This window comes from Pseudophryne corroboree, assembly GCF_028390025.1.
Source record: "Pseudophryne corroboree isolate aPseCor3 chromosome 3 unlocalized genomic scaffold, aPseCor3.hap2 SUPER_3_unloc_91, whole genome shotgun sequence".
Lineage (NCBI taxonomy): Eukaryota > Metazoa > Chordata > Amphibia > Anura > Myobatrachidae > Pseudophryne > Pseudophryne corroboree.
Genome location: NW_026967587.1, coordinates 332913 through 355547, shown reverse-complemented (window position 1 = coordinate 355547; position 22635 = coordinate 332913).

The following is a 22635-nucleotide window of genomic DNA, read 5'->3' as shown; positions in this document are numbered from 1 at the left end:
AACCGTTGGGAAAGACCAAAGGTGGTTATGATGGCGTCTCACATGAAGCGCCAGGTCTAGAGACCCTCAGGCAATAGCTGGGACGCTCTGGTAACACCGTGGGTGTACCAGTCGGTGTATGTGTTCCCTCCTCTGCCTTTCATACCCAGTGTATGGAGAATGATAGGAAGGAGAGGAGTAAGAACTATACTCGTGGCTCCGGTTTGGCCAAGAAGAACTTGGTACCCGGAACTTCAAGAGATACTAGAAAGGATCTTGATTCAGCAAGAATCATGTCTGTTCCATGACTTACCGCAGCTGCGTTGACGCCAGGGCGGGTGAACGCCGGATCCTAAGGGAAAAAGGCATTCCGGAAGAGGTCATCCCTACCCTGGTCAGAGCCAGGAAGGAGGTGACCGCACAACATTATCACCGCTTAGGTGAAAATAAGAATTTACTTACCGATAATTCTATTTCTCGGAGTCCGTAGTGGATGCTGGGGTTCCTGAAAGGACCATGGGGAATAGCGGCTCCGCAGGAGACAGGGCACAAAAAAGTAAAGCTTTACTAGGTCAGGTGGTGTGCACTGGCTCCTCCCCCTATGACCCTCCTCCAGACTCCAGTTAGGTACTGTGCCCGGACGAGCATACACAATAAGGGAGGCATTTTGAATCCCGGGTAAGACTCATACCAGCCACACCAATCACACCGTACAACTTGTGATCTAAACCCAGTTAACAGTATGACAACAGAAAGGGCCTCTTAAAGATGGCTCCTTAACAATAACCCGAATTAGTTAACAATAACTATGTACAAGTATTGCAGATAATCCGCACTTGGGATGGGCGCCCAGCATCCACTACGGACTCCGAGAAATAGAATTATCGGTAAGTAAATTCTTATTTTCTCTATCGTCCTAAGTGGATGCTGGGGTTCCTGAAAGGACCATGGGGATTATACCAAAGCTCCCAAACGGGCGGGAGAGTGCGGATGACTCTGCAGCACCGAATGAGAGAACTCCAGGTCCTCCTTTGCCAGGGTATCAAATTTGTAAAATTTTACAAACGTGTTCTCCCCCGACCACGTAGCTGCTCGGCAGAGTTGTAATGCCGAGACCCCTCGGGCAGCCGCCCAAGATGAGCCCACCTTCCTTGTGGAGTGGGCTTTTACAGTTTTAGGCTGTGGCAGGCCTGCCACAGAATGTGCAAGTTGAATTGTGTTACAAATCCAACGAGCAATCGACTGCTTAGAAGCAGGTGCGCCCAACTTGTTGGGTGCATACAATATAAACAGCGAGTCAGATTTTCTGACTCCAGCCGTCCTTGCAATGTATATTTTTAAGGCTCTGACAACGTCCAACAACTTGGAGTCCTCCAAGTCGCTAGTGGCCGCAGGCACCACAATAGGTTGGTTCAGATGAAATGCTGATACCACTTTAGGGAGAAAATGCGGACGAGTCCGCAGTTCTGCCCTATCCGAATGGAAGATTAGATAAGGACTTTTATAAGATAAAGCCGCCAATTCAGATACTCTCCTGGCAGAGGCCAGGGCTAGTAACATAGTCACTTTCAATGTGAGATATTTCAAATCCACCTTTTTCAATGGTTCAAACCAATGGGATTTGAGGAAATCTAAAACTACATTTAGATCCCACGGTGCCACCGGAGGCACCACAGGAGGCTGTATATGCAGTACTCCCTTGACAAAAGTCTGGACCTCAGGGACAGAGGCCAATTCTTTTTGGAAGAATATTGACAGGGCCGAAATTTGAACCTTAATGGATCCCAATTTGAGACCCATAGATAATCCTGATTGCAGGAAATGTAGGAAACGACCCAGTTGGAATTCCTCCGTCGGAACCCTCCGATCCTCGCACCACGCTACATATTTTCGCCAAATGCGGTGATAATGTTTCACGGTGACTTCCTTCCGTGCCTTAATCAAGGTAGGAATGACTTCTTCTGGAATGCCTTTCCCTTTTAGGATCTGGCGTTCAACCGCCATGCCGTCAAACGCAGCCGCGGTAAGTCTTGAAAAAGACAGGGACCCTGCTGTAGCAGGTCCCTTCTCAGAGGTAGAGGCCACGGTTCGTCCGTGAGCATCTCTTGAAGTTCCGGATACCAAGTCCTTCTCGGCCAATCCGGAACCACTAGTATTGTTCTTACTCTTCTTTGCCGTATGATCTTCAATACCTTTGGTATGAGCGGCAGAGGAGGAAACACATACACTGACTGGTACACCCAAGGAGTTACCAGTGCGTCCACAGCTATTGCCTGTGGATCTCTTGACCTGGCGCAATATTTGTCCAGTTTCTTGTTGAGGTGAGACGCCATCATGTCTACAATTGGTCTTTCCCAACGGTCTATTAACATGTTGAAGACTTCTGGATGTAGACCCCACTCTCCCGGATGAAGATCGTGTCTGCTGAGGAAGTCTGCTTCCCAGTTGTCCACGCCCGGGATGAACACTGCTGACAGTGCTATCACGTGATTCTCCGCCCAGCGAAGAATCTTGGCAGCTTCTGCCATTGCACTCCTGCTTCTTGTGCCGCCCTGCCTGTTTACATGGGCGACCGCCGTGATGTTGTCCGACTGAATCAACACCGGCTTTCCTTGCAGGAGAAGTTCCGCCTGGCTTAGAGCATTGTAGATTGCTCTTAGTTCCAGAATGTTTATGTGAAGAGACTTTTCCAGACTCGTCCATACTCCCTGGAAGTTTCTTCCTTGTGTGACTGCTCCCCAGCCTCTCAGGCTGGCGTCCGTGGTCACCAGGATCCAATCCTGAATGCCGAATCTGCGGCCTTCTAATAGGTGAGCCTTCTGCAACCACCACAGAAGTGACACCCTTGTCTTTGGTGACAGGGTTATTCGCAGGTGCATCTGCAGATGCGACCCTGACCATTTGTCCAACAGATCCCTTTGGAATATTCTTGCATGGAATCTGCCGAATGGAATTGCTTCGTAAGAAGCCACCATTTTTCCCAGGACTCTTGTGCATTGATGTACTGACACTTTTCCTGGTTTTTTAGGAGGTTCCTGACCAGATCGGATAACTCCTTGGCTTTTTCCTCTGGAAGGAAAACCTTTTTCTGAACCGTGTCCAGAATCATTCCTAGGAACAGCAGACGAGTTGTCGGGATTAAATGGGATTTTGGAATATTCAGAATCCACCCGTGTTGTCTTAGCACCTCTTGAGATAGTGCTAAAGCTGTCTCCAGCTGTTCTCTGGACCTTGCCCTTATTAGGAGATCGTCCAAGTATGGGATAACTAATACGCCTTTTCTTCGAAGAAGAATCATCATCTCGGCCATTACCTTGGTAAAGACCCGAGGCGCCGTGGACAATCCGAACGGCAGCGTCTGAAACTGATAGTGACAGTTTTGAACAATGAACCTGAGGTACCCCTGGTGTGCGGGGTAAATCGGAACGTGTAGATACGCATCCTTGATGTCCAAGGATACCATAAAGTCCCCTTCTTCCAGGTTCGCTATCACTGCTCTGAGTGACTCCATCTTGAACTTGAACTTTTTTATGTAGAGGTTCAAGGACTTCAGATTTAGAATAGGCCTTACCGAGCCATCCGGCTTCGGTACCACAAATAGAGTGGAATAATACCCCTTTCCTTGTTGTAATAGGGGTACTTTGACTATCACCTGCTGAGCGTACAGCTTGTGAATGGCTTCCAACACCCTCTCCCTTTCGGAAGAGACGGTTGGTAAGGCAGACTTCAGGAAACGATGAGGAGGATCCGTCTCTAATTCCAACCTGTACCCCTGAGATATTATCTGCAGGATCCAGGGGTCTACCTGCGAGTGAGCCCACTGCGCGCTGTAATTTTTGAGACGGCCCCCCACTGTCCCCGAGTCCGCTTGAGAGGCCCCAGCGTCATGCTGAGGTTTTTGCAGGAGCCGGGGAGGGCTTCTGTTCCTGGGAAGGAGCTGCCTGTTGGTGTCTCTTCCCTCTTCCTCTGCCTCGTGGCAGGTACGACAAGCCCTTTGCTCTCTTATTTTTGTAGGAGCGAAAAGGCTGCGGTTGAAAGGTCGGTGCCTTTCTCTGTTGGGGAGTGACTTGAGGTAAAAAAGTGGATTTCCCGGCAGTAGCCGTGGCCACCAAGTCTGATAGACCAACTCCAAATAACTCCTCCCCTTTATACGGCAAAACCTCCATGTGACGTTTTGAATCCGCATCGCCTGTCCACTGTCGTGTCCATAAGGCTCTTCTGGCTGAAATGGACATAGCACTCACCCGAGATGCCAGTGTGCAAATATCCCTCTGTGCATCACGCATATAGATAAATGCATCCTTTATTTGTTCTAACGACAGTAAAACATTGTCCCTATCTAGGGTATCAATATTTTCAATCAGGGATTCTGACCAAACTACTCCAGCACTGCACATCCAGGCAGTTGCTATAGCTGGTCGTAGTATAACACCTGCATGTGTGTATATATTCTTTTGAATAACTTCCATCTTTCTATCTGATGGATCCTTAAGTGCGGCCGTCTCAGGAGAGGGTAACGCCACTTGTTTGGATAAGCGTGTGAGCGCCTTGTCCACCTTAGGGGGTGTTTCCCAGCGCGCCCTAACCTCTGGCGGGAAAGGGTATAATGCCAATAACTTTTTTGAAATTATCAACTTTTTATCAGGAGCAACCCACGCTTCATCACACACGTCATTTAATTCTTCTGATTCAGGAAAAACTGTTTGTAGTTTTTTCACACCATACATAATACCCTGTTTTACGGTATCTGTAGTATCAGCTAAATGTAACGTCTCCTTCATTGCCAAAATCATATAACGTGTGGCCCTACTGGAAAATACGTTTGAATTTCTACCGTCGTCACTGGAATCAGTGCCCGTGTCTGGGTCTGTGTCGACCGACTGAGGCAAAGGGCGTTTTACAGCCCCTGACGGTGTTTGAGGCGCCTGGACAGGCATTAATTGATTGTCCGGCCGCCTCATGTCCTCAACTGACTGTTTAAGGGAAGATAAACCATCACGTAATTCCACAAATAAAGGCATCCATTCTGGTGTCGACCCCCTGGGGGGTGACATCTGCATATTTGGCAATTGCTCCGCCTCCACACCAATATCGTCCTCATACATGTCGACACCACGTACCGACACACACCGCAAACTCACAGGGAATGCTCTAATGAAGACAGGACCCACTAGCCCTTTTGGGGAGACAGAGGGAGAGTCTGCCAGCACACACCACAAAGCGCTATATATACAAGGGATATCCTTATATTAAGTGCTCCCTTATAGCTGCTTTAATATATATATATATAGCCATTAATGTGCCCCCCCTCTCTGTTTTACCCTGTTTCTGTAGTGCAGTGCAGGGGAGAGACCTGGGAGCCGTTCTGACCAGCGGAGCTGTGACAGAAAATGGCGCCGTGTGCTGAGGAGATAGGCCCCGCCCCTTTTTCGGCGGGTTCTTCTCCCGCTATTTTTCCAGTCAGGCAGGGGTTAAATATCTCCATATAGCCCCTATGGGCTATATGTGAGGTATTTTTAGCCTTGTATAAGGTTTATATTTGCCTCTCAGAGCGCCCCCCCCCAGCGCTCTGCACCCTCAGTGACTGCCCAGTGAAGTGTGCTGAGAGGAAAATGGCGCACAGCTGCAGTGCTGTGCGCTACCTTATGAAGACTGAGGAGTCTTCAGCCGCCGGTTTCCGGACCTCTTCACGCTTCAGCATCTGCAAGGGGGTCGGCGGCGCGGCTCCGGGACCGGACTCCACGGCTGGGCCTGTGTTCGATCCCTCTGGAGCTAATGGTGTCCAGTAGCCAAGCAGCAAATCCACTCTGCATGCAGGTGAGTTTACTACTTTCCCCCTAAGTCCCACGTTGCAGTGATCCTGTTGCCAGCAGGACTCACTGTAAAGAAAAAAACCTAAACTAAACTTTCTCTAAGCAGCTCTTTAGGAGAGCCACCTAGATTGCACCCTTCTCGTTCGGGCACAAAATCTAACTGGAGTCTGGAGGAGGGTCATAGGGGGAGGAGCCAGTGCACACCACCTGACCTAGTAAAGCTTTACTTTTTTGTGCCCTGTCTCCTGCGGAGCCGCTATTCCCCATGGTCCTTTCAGGAACCCCAGCATCCACTTAGGACGATAGAGAAAATATGTTCCATGGTGTGAGGCCAGGAAGGCTCCACGGAAGAATTTCAACTAGGTTAATTCCTACATTTCCTGCAAACAGGAGTGTATATGGGTCTCAAATTGGGGTCCATTAAGGTTCAAATTTCGACCGGTCGATTTTCTTCCAGAAAGAAATTGGCTTCAGTTCCTGAAGTCCAGAAGTTGTTAAGGGAGTACTGCATATACAACCCCCTTTTGATGTCTCCAGTGGCACTGGGCGATCTCAACGTAGTTTGGGATTCCTAAAATCACATTGGTTTAAACAACTCAAATCTGTGGATTTGATATATCTCACATGGAAAGTGACCATGCTGTTGGTCCTGGCCTCGGCCAGGCGAGTGTCAGAATTGGCGGCTTTATCTCATAAAGCCATATCTGATTGTCCATTCGGACAGAGCAAAGCTGTGGACTCGTCCCCAGTTTCTCCCTAAGGTGGTGTCAGCGTTTCACCTGAACCAGCTTATTGTGGTACCTGCGGCTACTAGGGACTTGGAGGACTCCAAGTTGCTGGATGTTGTCAGGGCCCTGAAAATATAGTTTCCAGGTCGGCTGGAGTCAGGAAATCTGACTTGCTGTTTATCCTGTGTGCACCCAACAAGCTGGGTGCTCCTGCTTCTAAGCAGACTATTGCTCGTTGGATTTGTAGTACAATTCAGCTTGCACATTCTGTGGCAGGCTTGCCACAGCAAAAAATATGTAAATGCCCATTCCACAAGGAAGGTGGGCTCATCTTGGGCGGCTGCCCGAGGGGTCTCGGCATTACAACTCTGCCGAGCAGCTACGTGGTCAGGGGAGAACACGTTTGTAAAATTCTACAAATTTGATACCCTGGCAAAAGAGGACCTGGAGTTCTCTCATTCGGTGCTGCAGAGTCATCCGCACTCTCCCGCCCGTTTGGGAGCTTTGGTATAATCCCCATGGTCCTTTCAGGAACCCCAGCATCCACTAGGACGATAGAGAAAATAAGAATTTACTTACCGATAATTCTATTTCTCGGAGTCCGTAGTGGATGCTGGGCGCCCATCCCAAGTGCGGATTATCTGCAATACTTGTACATAGTTATTGCTAACTAAATCGGGTTAGTGTTATTGTGAGCCATCTTTTCAGAGGCTCCCCTGTTATCATACTGTTAACTGGGTTCAGATCACAGGTTGTACAGTGTGATTGGTGTGGCTGGTATGAGTCTTACCCGGGATTCAAAATTCCTCCCTTATTGTGTACGCTCGTCCGGGCACAGTATCTAACTGGAGTCTGGAGGAGGGTCATAGGGGGAGGAGCCAGTGCACACCACCTGAACGGAAAGCTTTACTTTTGTGCCCTGTCTCCTGCGGAGCCGCTATTCCCCATGGTCCTTTCAGGAACCCCAGCATCCACTACGGACTCCGAGAAATAGAATTATCGGTAAGTAAATTCTTATTTTCCAGTACTCCAGCCTCTAACATGACAACCACTATTTTTTAAACATTGCACATGGATCACTTAAATATAAAACATAGTCACAATTTTTAATTAAAAAACGCCCAAAAGGAAAACATTATTGCAGGACAATTCAGAGACACACCAAGTCCAAACTACACATGCAAAATATCTGTCAGAAAAACACATGACATACAATAAAGTAAGATGTTACATTGGCTTTTGTATAAAACATTAACCAAAACAATGTATTTGCTGACACACACTTGAAGATGGGAGTAATATGCAACGTCACATGACACACATTACAACAACAAAAAACAAAACAAAAAAAATAATGTAAATGCAAATACACATGCTCACCATTCTTCCTGGGCCTATCTGAATCCCGGACATGGGTTGCAGAGACAACTTCTGGAGGTATTACACTCCGCATGGGCTCCTCATACTCCAGATATCTTGCAATATAGGACTGCCCACCACCGGTTTTCCGAGCCGACTTGGCCTCCTTGGCTATTTTGGACTTGACACGTCGCCTTATGTCATAGTACTGTTTGCGGCACGTGTCCTCCGTCCGCTTGACCACCCCCTTACTATTGACAGCAGCAACAACTTTCGCCCACAACACCGTCTTCCTCCGTGTTGGCACCTTGGCGGACTCAGGGCCAAATAGCTGCCTCTGATACTTCATCAGCTCACGCACCAATGCCACATTTTCAGCAAAACTAAACTTTACATTCCGCCCAGTCTTAGTAGTGGTGCGTGGCTGCTGATAAAGCTAAATATTTATCTTACTTAAATCCCTTTAAGAGGTCAAAGAACACAGTACGCAATTGGCGTACGGAATACTGTAAGGGTACGCACGTTGCGTAACAATCGCTTAGCCGTAGTCGAGACGCTCAAGCGTCACGTTCGCTCACGGCCAAGAGATCACAGGCAGACACGCTATTGGCTGCCGACTAACGTAATGATACGCTATTAGCGTAGCGGACGCTCGGGACCACGAGGAGATCACAAGCGGCGCTGACGCTCACAGTATAAAACCTTTATATCTATACCATAAAACAATGTATTATGCAGTAAACCTTGGTGTAGTGATAGGGTGTAGATGTAACACAGTGTAACCTTATTAACTTAAAAGCTGTTCGAGCGTCTCCGACGCTCTGAGAATACTTAGAAATATAAGAAATACACAGATACCGATCTCAGGTTCTAACACCTTCTATGAACGTTCTATTTGCAAAAGAATAATACAATACAAGTCATACACTACCAATATAACATAGACTAACTAACCAGATAACTACACATGAAATACAATACAATACAATTACGTTTAAGGGAAAATGAGAGAGAAAGAGGAGAGGAGAGAGAGATATGGCTCACAATAACAATAAAGACAATATGATTGCGGAGAAACTTACGCACAAAGGGAACGATCGCATGCGCCTTTCTGAATATCCAGCTCCCGATTATCAGTGGTGAGAACCGTTGAAGAGAGTAGAGTGGAGCTGGATCAGATCGGCTTGTCCTTTTATACACTACACACAATACAGTACAATGGTCCCTACAATCTCATTGTTCATTGGACACAGGAATTCGTCTTCGCATTATAAAAAAAGGTCATAGGTTGATTCATACAGGTGGGCTGTGACTATTTCCAACTGCTCAGGTGGGTGGGAAACTAGGTTTCCCGCCGCATGGATAATAAAGTGCAAATAATAGTAAAAGTCCATAAACTTCTTATGTCCATAACAATTCGCACGAGCGATTAATCCGCTTCAAACCAACACCGGAATATTGCTAATTAAATACTCTTCCGATGGATACTAAACTCCACTGTATAACCTATGTCCAACCCTTCGTATCAAACAAAGAGGGATCTCTTTGTCTATGAACATGCTACATTAACTAAACTTTCAGATTCTATCAAAGGGACCATAATCTACAAAATACATTATATGGTTAAAATATGTAACGATCGAGTCGCACGCTAGGCGCACATAAACTCTACCGTAAATGCGCATACCGTGCGCCTGTGGGTGCACATAACAGCGGGTATGCGTACGCACGGGAGAGCGCACGTACGCGCAGCGGGGACACGCATGAGGTGCAAATATGGTAGTGTGCATCATGATATTTTTCTGACTTTGACACTGCGGAGCTCTCTGACTGTCACTATCACTTGAGGCTGCTGCAGCAACCTCACCCACCTCCTCCACCTCACTAACACTCACCTCCTCCACCTGACCGACCTCCTCCCCCTCACTCACACCATCCACCTCACCCACCTCTGAGTCACACATAATTGTGTGTCTAAACAGTTAACACAGGGAAAAAAAAAGACAAACAACACACTCCTCCACTACCACTACACAACACACACACACACACACACACACACACACACACACACACACACACACACACACACTGACAAGGGACTATAAAGAAAAATAACTTGGACTAAAAATGAGACAAAACCACAAAATACAAGACAACAAGAATGACAAGACGACTTTCAAACACAATACCACACTCAGAAATCGCTACCAACACTCCTCACCAAACCACAAATTCACCTACCTCCACAGCATAACCTCCCTCCTCCTCACCACTAAGTAAACCCACAAGTTGCGGCCGGACGGTTTGGGGCGTATTTATATGGTTGCGCACAGACACTCCTACCATCTGAAACACAACCAATCACGAACGGAGATGAAAATCGAAACTGAAAGTGAAAATGCGGCTGCGGGAAGAAAAAAAACCCTGCCGCGTTTAACTTAGGAAAAAAAACAGCAAATACAACAAAAACACGTACGCAAACAACAATGACGGCCGTAAATGTGCAAAAAAAAAAGACTGACATCGACATCGGAAAACACGACAACCATAAAGTCGACTGCTTTGTAACTTTGCGTATATGGATTCAAAAAGTTGCATGAAAATGCACCCGATACAAAACGAGTTTAAACACTACACAAACCGACTGAAACACGAATATTAGTAAATATTGCCCCTAGTGTCTCTGGGTGCTGGGCTGGGACTAGCTAAGGCTCAGGATGCCAGGCTGGGACTGGCTAAAATAAGAATTTACTCACCGGTAATTCTATTTCTCGTAGTCCGTAGTGGATGCTGGGAACTCCGTAAGGACCATGGGGAATAGCGGGCTCCGCAGGAGACTGGGCACTCTAAAAGAAAGATTAGGTACTATCTGGTGTGCACTGGCTCCTCCCCCTATGCCCCTCCTCCAGACCTCAGTTAGGGAAACTGTGCCCGGAAGAGCTGACACAATAAGGAAAGGATTTGGAATCCCGGGTAAGACTCATACCAGCCACACCAATCACACCGTATAACTCGTGATACTATACCCAGTTAACAGTATGAATAACAACTGAGCCTCACGAACAGATGTGTCACGAACCTCGGGCAGCGGCGACCGCGCTTGTCCCTGCGGGTGGCCTGGTCTGCCCGGCGCCTCTCTTCCCCTGTCAGTCTCCGGCTTCAGCGGCGGGTCGGCGCTGCTCTCCGGCGGCTTCCCGGAAGCAAGGGCGCCGCCATCACAAGCAAGGGCAAGGAGGCGGAGCAGGTCTGACGTCACCTGCCTGCTCCGCCAATCAGGCTAGGGCGGGGAATTTAAAATCAGATACCAGGCAGAGATCCGATGCCTGAGTATCTTCGTTTCTCCTGTGGAAGCTATGATCCAGAGCTCCCTCGTCCCTGCAAGCATCCTGTGCTTCCAAGCATCCTGTCCCTGCAAGCATCCTGTGCTTCCAAGCATCCTGTCCCTGCAAGCATCCTGTGCTTCCAAGCATCCTGTCCCTGCAAGCATCCTGTGCTTCCAAGCATCCTGTCCCTGCAAGCATCCTGTGCTTCCAAGCATCCTGTGCCTACAAGCAACCTGTGCTTCCAAGCATCCTGTGCCTACAAGCAACCTGTGCTTCCAAGCATCCTGTGCCTACAAGCACCTCCGTGCCTCCAGTTACCTCCGTGTCTCCAAGCACCTCGTGCCTCCAAGCACCTCCGTGCCTCCAAGCACCTCCGTGCCTCCAAGCACCTCGTGCCTCCAAGCACCTCGTGCCTCCAAGCACCTCCGCGCCTCAAGCACCTCCGTGCCTCCAGTTACCTCCGTGCCTCCAGTTACCTCCGTGCCTCCAGTTACCTCCGTGCCTCCAAGCACCTCCGTGCCTCCAAGCACCTCGTGCCTCCAAGCACCCCGTGCCTCCAAGCACCTCCGCGCCTCAAAGCACCTCCGTGCCTCCAGTTACCTCCGTGTCTCCAAGCACCTCGTGCCTCCAAGCACCTCGTCCCTCCAAACACCTCGGTGTCTCCAAACACCTCCGTGCCTCCAAGCACCTCCGTGCCTCCAAACACCTCCGTGCCTCCAAGGGTCTCCCAGCACTCCCTGTACTCCCAGTACCTCAGTGCCTTCAATACCACAGTGTCTCCAATATCTCAGTACCCCAGCCTTCATTATTTCTACAAGTCTTGTCTTACAGGAGACCTACAAGAATTCCTCTGGGCCTCCCGCCTGCCGTCTTAGTTCTGCATGAGGAAGACCTACATCCGGCCATCTCTACTACGACCCAGTGGCGGTTCCTCTTCCCGGTCATCGGAAGAAGCCCCGAGTCCACAACACTCCCAAACCAGGTCAGTGATAGTATACTCAGGCCTCATGGACTCGGGGGATCGGAACACGGACTCTAGTGCCATCCAGAACCTGGCTTCTCGAGTGCAAAGTCAGGAAGCAGCACAAGGTCAGGTGATGCAGTACCTCCAGCAGTTGTCCGGGCGTCTGGATCAGATTCAGGCGTCTCTGGCCTCAGTAATTCCGGCTCCTGTTCCAGCAGTCGCACCAGTTGCCGTTGCCAGCAATGTTCAACCATCGGCCGGTGTCACTCCACGCCTTCAGTTGCCTACTCCGTCCCGCTATAATGGGAATCCCAAAAATTGTCGTGGTTTCTTGAACCAGTGCGAGGTACATTTCGAGCTACTTGCACACAACTTTCCTACAGACCGGTCCAAGGTAGCATATATTATTTCTCTGTTGGAAGGTTCTGCTTTGGATTGGGTGTCTCCATTATGGGAACGATCTGATCCCATGGTTTCCAACTACACCAACTTCATCTCGTCCTTTCGAAGGATTTTCGACGAGCCCGGCAGAATGACCACTGCTTCTTCCGATTTGCTCCGTGTTCGGCAGGGCGCCCGTTCCGTGGGCCAGTACGTGGTTCATTTCCAGACCATTGCTTCCGAACTACGCTGGAATAATGATGCCCTGAGAGCTGCCTTCTGGAACGGTCTTTCCGACCGGCTGAAAGACGAGCTGGTTACTAGAGATCTGCCGGATCCATTAGAAGATTTGATTTCCCTTTGCGTCAAGGTGGATCTTCGGATGCAGGAGCGTGGAAGAGAACGTAACCGTTCGGATCGTTCCAGGTTCCGGAATCCTACTCCTAGGCCGGTGGCCTCACCTAGCTCAGATGAGCCCATGCAAATTAACCGCTCCCGACTGTCTCCGGAAGAACGACAGCGTCGTCGTGAGGGTAAACTCTGCCTTTACTGTGGAGCCGCAGATCATTTTCTTAAATCTTGTAAAGTCCGTCCGGGAAACGGGCAGACCTAGCTTGTTCCGGAGGAGTCAAGCTGGGAGTTACGACAAAAGCTTCTCCAACTTCGGACTGCTTGCTTCCAGTAACTCTAGTCTCCAATTCAGTCTCCAGGTCTTGTGAAGCCCTATTGGATTCCGGAGCTGCAGGGAACTTCGTTTCTTCCTTCTGTGCCCAAAGTTTGGGTTTAAAGTTACGGCCTATCGAGCGGCCAATTTCACTGACGGCTATCAACGGGACTAGAATTTCCAAAGGTCTCATAATGTGGCGCACGGGGCCAGTTAAGCTGCGGGTCGGGGCTCTACATCAGGAAGATTTGGAACTCTTGGTAATCCCAGAAATGCCCCATGATCTGGTTCTTGGAATGCCTTGGCTGAAAAGTCATAACCCCCACATCGATTGGAAGTCGTCACAAATTCTGTCCTGGAGTTCCTTTTGTCACACTAATTGTCTTACTCCTGTTTGTCCGCTCCGTGTTACCTCCAAAACGGATGAAGAGCACATTCCGGAGGCATATCAAGGGTACAAGGACGTATTTTCGGAACAAGCTGCTGACCTGTTACCACCTCACAGGCCTTGGGACTGCCCTATTGACCTTGTCCCAGGGAAGACGCCACCTCGTGGTCGCACATATCCTCTGTCTCTTCCCGAGACTCAAGCCATGTCGGAGTATATTAAGTCCAATATGCTCAAGGGATTCATTCGCCCCTCTTCCTCCCCTGCTGGTGCAGGCTTCTTTTTCGTGAAGAAGAAGGACGGGGGGTTGAGACCATGCATCGACTACCGCGGCCTAAACGACATTACTATTAAGAATAAATACCCCTTGCCACTAATCACAGAGTTATTTGATAGGGTTCGTGGTGCCCGCATTTTTTCAAAACTCGACTTGAGAGGAGCTTATAATCTTATACGCATCCGAGAGGGGGATGAATGGAAGACTGCCTTTAATACCCGAGATGGGCATTACGAATACTTGGTGATGCCGTTTGGTCTTAGTAATGCTCCCGCGGTTTTCCAGGGATTCGTCAACGAAATCTTTCGTGATATGCTGTATCAGAGCGTTGTGGTATATCTGGACGACATACTGATTTTTTCCAAGAATCTTGTCGAACACAGGACTCAAGTCAAAGAGGTGCTACACCGTTTACAAGAGAATCATCTCTACGCCAAGCTTTCCAAATGTACCTTTGAAGTAACATCTATTCCGTTCCTCGGTTATGTCATCTCGGGGACGGAGCTTCGCATGGATCCGGAAAAGTTGTCGGCCATTCGTGATTGGACTCAGCCTCTTTCCCTGAAAGCAATACAAAGGTTCCTGGGCTTTGCGAACTACTACAGGAAATTCATTAAAGGTTTCTCCACCATTGTTGCACCCATTACTGCCCTGACGAGAAAGGGTTCTAATCCTAGTTTGTGGCCTCCGGAAGCCATTGTAGCTTTTTCTCGCTTAAAGTTAGCTTTCACGACGGCTCCAGTTCTCCAACAACCAAATTTCGAGGAACCCTTCTTCTTAGAAGTTGATGCATCTTCAGTCGGGGTGGGGGCTGTCCTCTCCCAGCATTCCTCTGATAAGAAATTACATCCGTGTGGCTTCCACTCTCGTAAATTCTCTCCAGCCGAACGAAATTACTCTATTGGAGACCAGGAACTCTTGGCAATCAAATCTGCCTTGGAAGAATGGAGATATCTTCTAGAAGGGGCTAAACATGTGTTTACCATCTACACGGATCACAAGAATTTACTGTACATCAAATCCGCACAATGTTTGAATCCTCGCCAGGCGAGATGGGCACTTTTCTTTTCCCGATTCTCGTTCATTATCAAGTACCGTGCCGGGACTCTCAATATTAAAGCAGATGCGCTTTCCCGTTCACAGGTTCCCACAGACGAGGATGAACCTCCGGAGCGGGGTTTAATTCTGAATCCAGTTTCTGTCTCTGCTGCTTTAACTACTCCAGCTCCTCCTCCTGGAAGAATGTCCGTACCAGCTAGATTCCGCCCAGGAATACTACGGTGGGTCCATAACTCCAAGTTTTCCGGTCATCCCGGCGCTCAGAAGATGTACAAGTTTCTGCAAAGGTCTTACTGGTGGAACACCATGAGGAAGGATGTACAAGATTGCGTTAATTCATGTCCCCAATGTACACAACATAAATCTCCTCGTCTGCCTCCTGCAGGGTTACTTCGTCCTCTGCCTATCCCTGTGAGACCCTGGACTCACATTTCCATGGACTTCATCACTGACTTGCCCTGTTCCAAGGGTTGCAACACCGTTTGGGTTATCGTTGACCGTTTTTCGAAGATGGCACACTTTGTGCCCTTGACTGGTCTTCCGACAGCACCGAAACTGGCTCTATTGTTTATCCGAGAACATTTTCGTTTGCATGGGTTGCCACAAGAGATTGTTTCTGACCGTGGAGTACAGTTCACCGCCAGGTTTTGGAAAGCCCTTTGTTCAACTCTACACATTAAACTTAAGTTTTCGTCGGCTTATCATCCCCAAACAAATGGACAAACGGAACGAGTCAATCAAGATCTAGAGACTTTTCTTCGGTTGTATCTCTCTCCTTCACAGGACAACTGGGTGGAGTTGTTGCCTTGGGCGGAGTTTGCCCATAACCATTTGTTTCATTCTTCCACTGGGGAATCACCATTTTTCGTCAACTACGGGTTCCATCCCCGTGTTCCGGAATTTCCAAGCCTTCCGATAATAGAGGTTCCTGCTGTAGCGTCCACTCTACGACACTTTGGACAAATTTGGAGAAAGGTTCATGCTAATCTTAAGCAGGTTTCTGTTCGGTACAAGTTCTTTGCAGATAAGAAACGGCAAGCCGCACCTCAATATAAAGTTGGGGACAGGGTATGGCTGTCCACACGGAATCTCCGGTTGAAGGTGCCCACCATGAAATTCGCTCCAAGGTTCATCGGTCCTTACCCTGTGCTACAAGTCTTAAATCCTGTGGTCTGTAAACTGGGTTTGCCTGCCCATCTTCGCATACCTAACGCCTTCCATGTTTCTCTACTCCGTCCCCTCATACTGAATCGATTCCACTCAGCACTCCCAAGGCCAACGTCCGTAGTGGCAGAAGCTGGAGCGGAGTTTGAAATCAAAGCTATTCTGGACTCTCGTTATCTTCATAAAAAATTACAGTACTTGGTGGACTGGAAGGGTTATGGACCTGAGGAGAGAAGTTGGATTGGGGCTACTGAAGTAACGGCTCCTCGTCTGATTCGGATCTTCCACTCCAGACATCCGACTAAGCCCGGGAAGTGTCCAGGGGCCACTCCTGGAGGAGGGGGTACTGTCACGAACCTCGGGCAGCGGCGACCGCGCTTGTCCCTGCGGGTGGCCTGGTCTGCCCGGCGCCTCTCTTCCCCTGTCAGTCTCCGGCTTCAGCGGCGGGTCGGCGCTGCTCTCCGGCGGCTTCCCGGAAGCAAGGGCGCCGCCATCACAAGCAAGGGCAAGGAGGCGGAGCAGGTCTGACGTCACCTGCCTGCTCCGCCAATCAGGCTAGGGCGGGGAATTTAAAATCAGATACCAGGCAGAGATCCGATGCCTGAGTATCTTCGTTTCTCCTGTGGAAGCTATGATCCAGAGCTCCCTCGTCCCTGCAAGCATCCTGTGCTTCCAAGCATCCTGTCCCTGCAAGCATCCTGTGCTTCCAAGCATCCTGTCCCTGCAAGCATCCTGTGCTTCCAAGCATCCTGTCCCTGCAAGCATCCTGTGCTTCCAAGCATCCTGTCCCTGCAAGCATCCTGTGCTTCCAAGCATCCTGTGCCTACAAGCAACCTGTGCTTCCAAGCATCCTGTGCCTACAAGCAACCTGTGCTTCCAAGCATCCTGTGCCTACAAGCACCTCCGTGCCTCCAGTTACCTCCGTGTCTCCAAGCACCTCGTGCCTCCAAGCACCTCCGTGCCTCCAAGCACCTCCGTGCCTCCAAGCACCTCGTGCCTCCAAGCACCTCGTGCCTCCAAGCACCTCCGCGCCTCAAGCACCTCCGTGCCTCCAGTTACCTCCGTGCCTCCAGTTACCTCCGTGCCTCCAGTTACCTCCGTGCCTCCAAGCACCTCCGTGCCTCCAAGCACCTCGTGCCTCCAAGCACCCCGTGCCTCCAAGCACCTCCGCGCCTCAAAGCACCTCCGTGCCTCCAGTTACCTCCGTGTCTCCAAGCACCTCGTGCCTCCAAGCACCTCGTCCCTCCAAACACCTCGGTGTCTCCAAACACCTCCGTGCCTCCAAGCACCTCCGTGCCTCCAAACACCTCCGTGCCTCCAAGGGTCTCCCAGCACTCCCTGTACTCCCAGTACCTCAGTGCCTTCAATACCACAGTGTCTCCAATATCTCAGTACCCCAGCCTTCATTATTTCTACAAGTCTTGTCTTACAGGAGACCTACAAGAATTCCTCTGGGCCTCCCGCCTGCCGTCTTAGTTCTGCATGAGGAAGACCTACATCCGGCCATCTCTACTACGACCCAGTGGCGGTTCCTCTTCCCGGTCATCGGAAGAAGCCCCGAGTCCACAACACTCCCAAACCAGGTCAGTGATAAGATGGCTCATAACAATAACCCTTTAGTTATGCAATAACTATATACAAGTATTGCAGACAATCCGCACTTGGGATGGGCGCCCAGCATCCACTACGGACTACGAGAAATAGAATTACCGGTGAGTAAATTCTTATTTTCTCTGACGTCCTAGTGGATGCTGGGTACTCCGTAAGGACCATGGGGATTATACCAAAGCTCCCAAACGGGCGGGAGAGTGCGGATGACTCTGCAGCACCGAATGAGCAAACTCAAGGTCCTCCTCAGCCAGGGTATCAACCTTGTAGAATTTTGCAAATGTGTTTGAACCTGACCAAGTAGCAGCTCGGCAAAGTTGTAAAGCCGAGACCCCTCGGGCAGCCGCCCAAGAAGAGCCCACTTTCCTCGTGGAATGGGCTTTTACAGATTTAGGATGCGGCAGTCCAGCCGCAGAATGTGCAAGTTGAATCGTGCTACAGATCCAGCGAGCAATAGTCTGCTTTTAAGCAGGAGCACCCAGCTTGTTGGGTGCATACAGGATAAATAGCGAGTCAGTTTTCCTGACTCTAGCCGTCCTGGAAACATAGATTTTCAGGGCCCTGACTACGTCCAGCAACTTGGAATCCTCCAAGTCCCGAGTAGCCGCAGGCACCACAATAGGTTGGTTCAAATGAAACGCTGATACCACCTTAGGAAGAAATTGGGAACGAGTCCTCAATTCCGCCCTATCCATATGAAAAATCAGGTAAGGGCTTTTATATGACAAAGCCGCCAATTCTGATACACGCCTGGCCGAAGCCAAGGCCAACAGCATGACCACTTTCCACGTGAGATATTTTTGCTCCACGGTTTTAAGTGGCTCAAACCAATGCGACTTTAGGAAATCCAACCCCACGTTGAGATCCCAAGGTGCCATTGGAGGCACAAAAGGGGCTGAATATGCAGCACTCCTTTAACAAAAGTCTGAACTTCAGGCAGTGAAGCCAGTTCTTTTTTTGGAAGAAAATCGACAGAGCCGAAATCTGGACCTTAATGGAACCCAATTTTAGGCCCATAGTCACCCCTGACTGTAGGAAGTGCAGAAATCGACCCAGCTGAAATTCCTCCGTTGGGGCCTTCCTGGCCTCACACCAAGCAACATATTTCCGCCATATGCGGTGATAATGTTTTGCGGTCACATCCTTCCTAGCTTTAATGAGCGTAGGAATGACTTCCTCCGGAATGCCCTTTTCCTTTAGGATCCGGTGTACAAACGCCATGCCGTCAAACGCAGCCGCGGTAAGTCTTGGAAGAGACAGGGCCCCTGCAGCAGCAGGTCCTGTCTGAGCGGCAGAGGCCATGGGTCCTCTGAGATAATTTCTTGAAGTTCTGGGTACCAAGCTCTTCTTGGCCAATCCGGAACAATGAGTATAGTTTTTACTCCTCTTCTTCTTATTATCCTCAGTACCTTGGGTATGAGAGGAAGAGGAGGGAACACATAAACCGACTGGTACACCCACGGTGTCACTAGAGCGTCCACAGCTATCGCCTGAGGGTCCCTTGACCTGGCGCAATATCTTTTTAGCTTTTTGTTGAGGTGGGACGCCATCATGTCCACCTGTGGTTTTTCCCACTGGTTTACAATAATTTGAAAGACTTCTGGATGAAGTCCCCACTCTCCCGGGTGGAGGTCGTGCCTGCTGAGGAAGTCTGCTTCCCAGTTGTCCACTCCCGGAATGAACACTGCTGACAGTGCTATCACGTGATTCTCCACCCATCAAAGAATCCTTGTGGCTTCTGCCATTGCCACCCTGCTTCTTGTGCCGCCCTGGCGTTTACATGGGCAACCGCTGTGATGTTGTCTGACTGAATCAGAACCGGTTGGTTTTGAAGCAGGTGTTCTGCTTGACTCGGGGCGTTGTAAATGGCCCTTAGTTCCAGAATATTTATGTGTAGGGAAGGTTCCTGACCTGACCATTGTCCTTGGAAGTTTCTTCCCTGGGTGACTGCCCCCCAACCTCGTAGGCTTGCATCCGTGGTCACCAGGACCCAGTCCTGTATGCCGAATCTGCGTCCTTCGAGCAGATGAGCACTCTGCAGCCACCACAGCAGAGACACCCTGGCCCTCGGGTATAGGGTGATTAACCGATGCATCTGGAGATGCGATCCGGACCACTTGTCCAACAGATCCCACTGGAAGATCCTTGCATGGAATCTGCCGAAGGGAATTGCTTCGTAAGAAGCTACCATCTTTCCCAGGACTCGCGTGCAGTGATGCACCGACACCTGCTTTGGTTTCAGGAGGTCCCTGACCAGAGATGATAATTCCTGGGCCTTCTCCTCCGGGAGAAATATCTTCTTCTGTTCTGTGTCCAGAATCATGCCCAAGAACAGCAGACGCGTCGCAGGAATCAGCTGCGACTTTGGGATATTCAGAATCCAGCCGTGCTGATGCAGCACTTCCTGAGATAGTGCCACGCCGACTAGCAACTGGTCTTTGGACCTCGCCTTTATAAGGAAGATCGTCCAAGTACGGAATAATCATGACTCCCTTCTTTCGGAGGAGCATCATCATTTCGGCCATTACCTTGGTAAATACCCGCGGTGCCGTGGACAGACCAGACGGCAACGTCTGGAATTGGTAATGACAGTCCTGTACCACAAACCTGAGGTACTTTGAACTTGAACTTTTTTATATAAATGTTCAAGGATTTTAAATTTAGAATGGGTCTCACCGAACCGTCTGGTTTCGGTACCACAAACATTGTGGAATAGTAACCCCGTCCCTGTTAAAGGAGAGGTACCTTGATTATCACCTGCTGAAGATACAGCTTGTGAATTGCCGCCAGTACTACCTCCCTTTCTCTGAGGGCAGCAGGCAAGGCTGATTTGAGGTAACGGCGAGGGGGAGTCGCCTCGAACTCCAGCTTGTATCCCTGTGATACTACTTGTAGAACCCAGGGATCCATCTGTGAGCGAGCCCACTGGTCGCTGAAGTTCCAGAGATGCGCCCCCACCGCACCTGGCTCAGCCTGTGGAGCTCCAGCGTCATGCGGTGGACTTAGAGGCAGCGGGGGAATATTTTTGATCCTGGGAACTGGCTGTCTGGTGCAGCCTTTTCCCTCTTCCCTTGCCTCTGGCAGAAAGGAAGCGCCTTTGACCCGCTTGCTTTTCTGAGGCCGAAAGGACTGTACCTGATAATACGGTGCTTTCTTAGGCTGTGAGGGAACCTGAGGTAAAAATTTTGACTTCCCAGCTGTTGCTGTGGATACGAGGTCCGAGAGACCATCCCCAAACAATTCCTCACCCTTATAAGGCAGAATCTCCATATGCCTTTTAGAATCAGCATCACCTGTCCACTGCCGGGTCCATAATACCCTCCTGGCAGAAATGGACATTGCTTTAATTCTGGATGCCAGCCGGCAATATATCCCTCTGTGCATCCCTCATATATAAGACGAAGTCTTTAATATGCTCTATGGTTAGCAAAATAGTATCCCTGTCGAGGGTAACAATATTATCTGACAGGGTATCAGACCACGCTGCAGCAGCACTACACCTCCATGCTGAGGCAATTGCAGGTCTCAGTATAGTACCTGAGTGTGTATATACAGACTTCAGGATTTCCTCCTGCTTTCTATCAGCAGGCTCCTTCAAGGTGGCCGTATCCTGAGACGGCAGTGCCACCTTTTTTGACAAACGTGTGAGCGCCTTATCCACCCTAGGGGATATCTCCCAACGCGACCCATCCTCTGGCGGGAAAGGGTACACCATCAGTAACTTTTTAGAAATTACCAGTTTCTTATCGGGGGAAACCCACGCTTCTTCACACACTTCATTCAACTCATCTGATGGGGGAACAAAACACTGGCTGCTTTTTCTCCCCAAACATAAAACCCCTTTTTAGTGGTACTTGGGTTAATGTCAGAAATGTGTAACACATTTTTCATTGCCGAAATCATGCAACGGATGCCCATAGTGGATCGTGTATATGTCTCATCCTCGTCGACACTGGAGTCAGACTCCGTGTCGACATCTGTGTCTGCCATCTGAGGTAGCGGGCGTTTTTGAGCCCCTGATGGCCTTTGAGACGCCTGGGCAGGCGCGGGCTGAGAAGCCGGCTGTCCCACGGCTGTTACGTCATCCAGCCTTTTATGTAAGGAGTTGACACTGTCTGTTAATACCTTCCACATATCCACCCACTCTGGTGTCGGCCCCGCAGGGGGCGACATCACATATATCGGCATCTGCTCTGCCTCCACGTAACCCTCCTCATCAAACAAGTCGACACAGCTGTACCGACACACCGCACACACACAGGGAATGCTCTGACTGAGGACAGGACCTCACAAAGTCCTTTGGGGAGACAGAGAGAGAGTATGCCAGCACACACCACAGCACTATTTAATCAGGGATTTACACTAACAGAAAGTGATTTATCCCTATAGCTGCTTTTTATATACAGTTTGCGCCTAAATTTAGTGCCCCCCCTCTCTTTTTAACCCTTTGAGCCTGGAAACTGCAGGGGAGAGCCTGGGGAGCTGTCTTCCAGCTGCACTGTGAAGAGAAAATGGCGCCAGTGTGCAGAGGGAGATAGCCCCGCCCCTTTTTCGGCGGACTTCTCCCGCTCTTATAATTGCATTATGGCAGGGGATTTTTACACATATATAGCTTATTAGGCTATATTATGTGTTGTTTGCCAAAATTAAGTTACTCGAATTGCAGCCCAGGGCGCCCCCCCCCAGCGCCCTGCACCCATCAGTGACCGGAGTATGTGGTGTGCAGAGGGAGCAATGGCGCACAGCTGCAGTGCTGTGCGCTACCTTAATGAAGACCGAAGTCTTCAGCCGCCGATTTCCAGGATGCTCTTCTTGCTTCTGGCTCTGTAAGGGGGAAGGCGGCGCGGTTCCGGGACCAGACGACCGAGGCTGTCCCTGTGTTCGATCCCTCTGGAGCTAATGGTGTCCAGTAGCCTAAGAAGCAC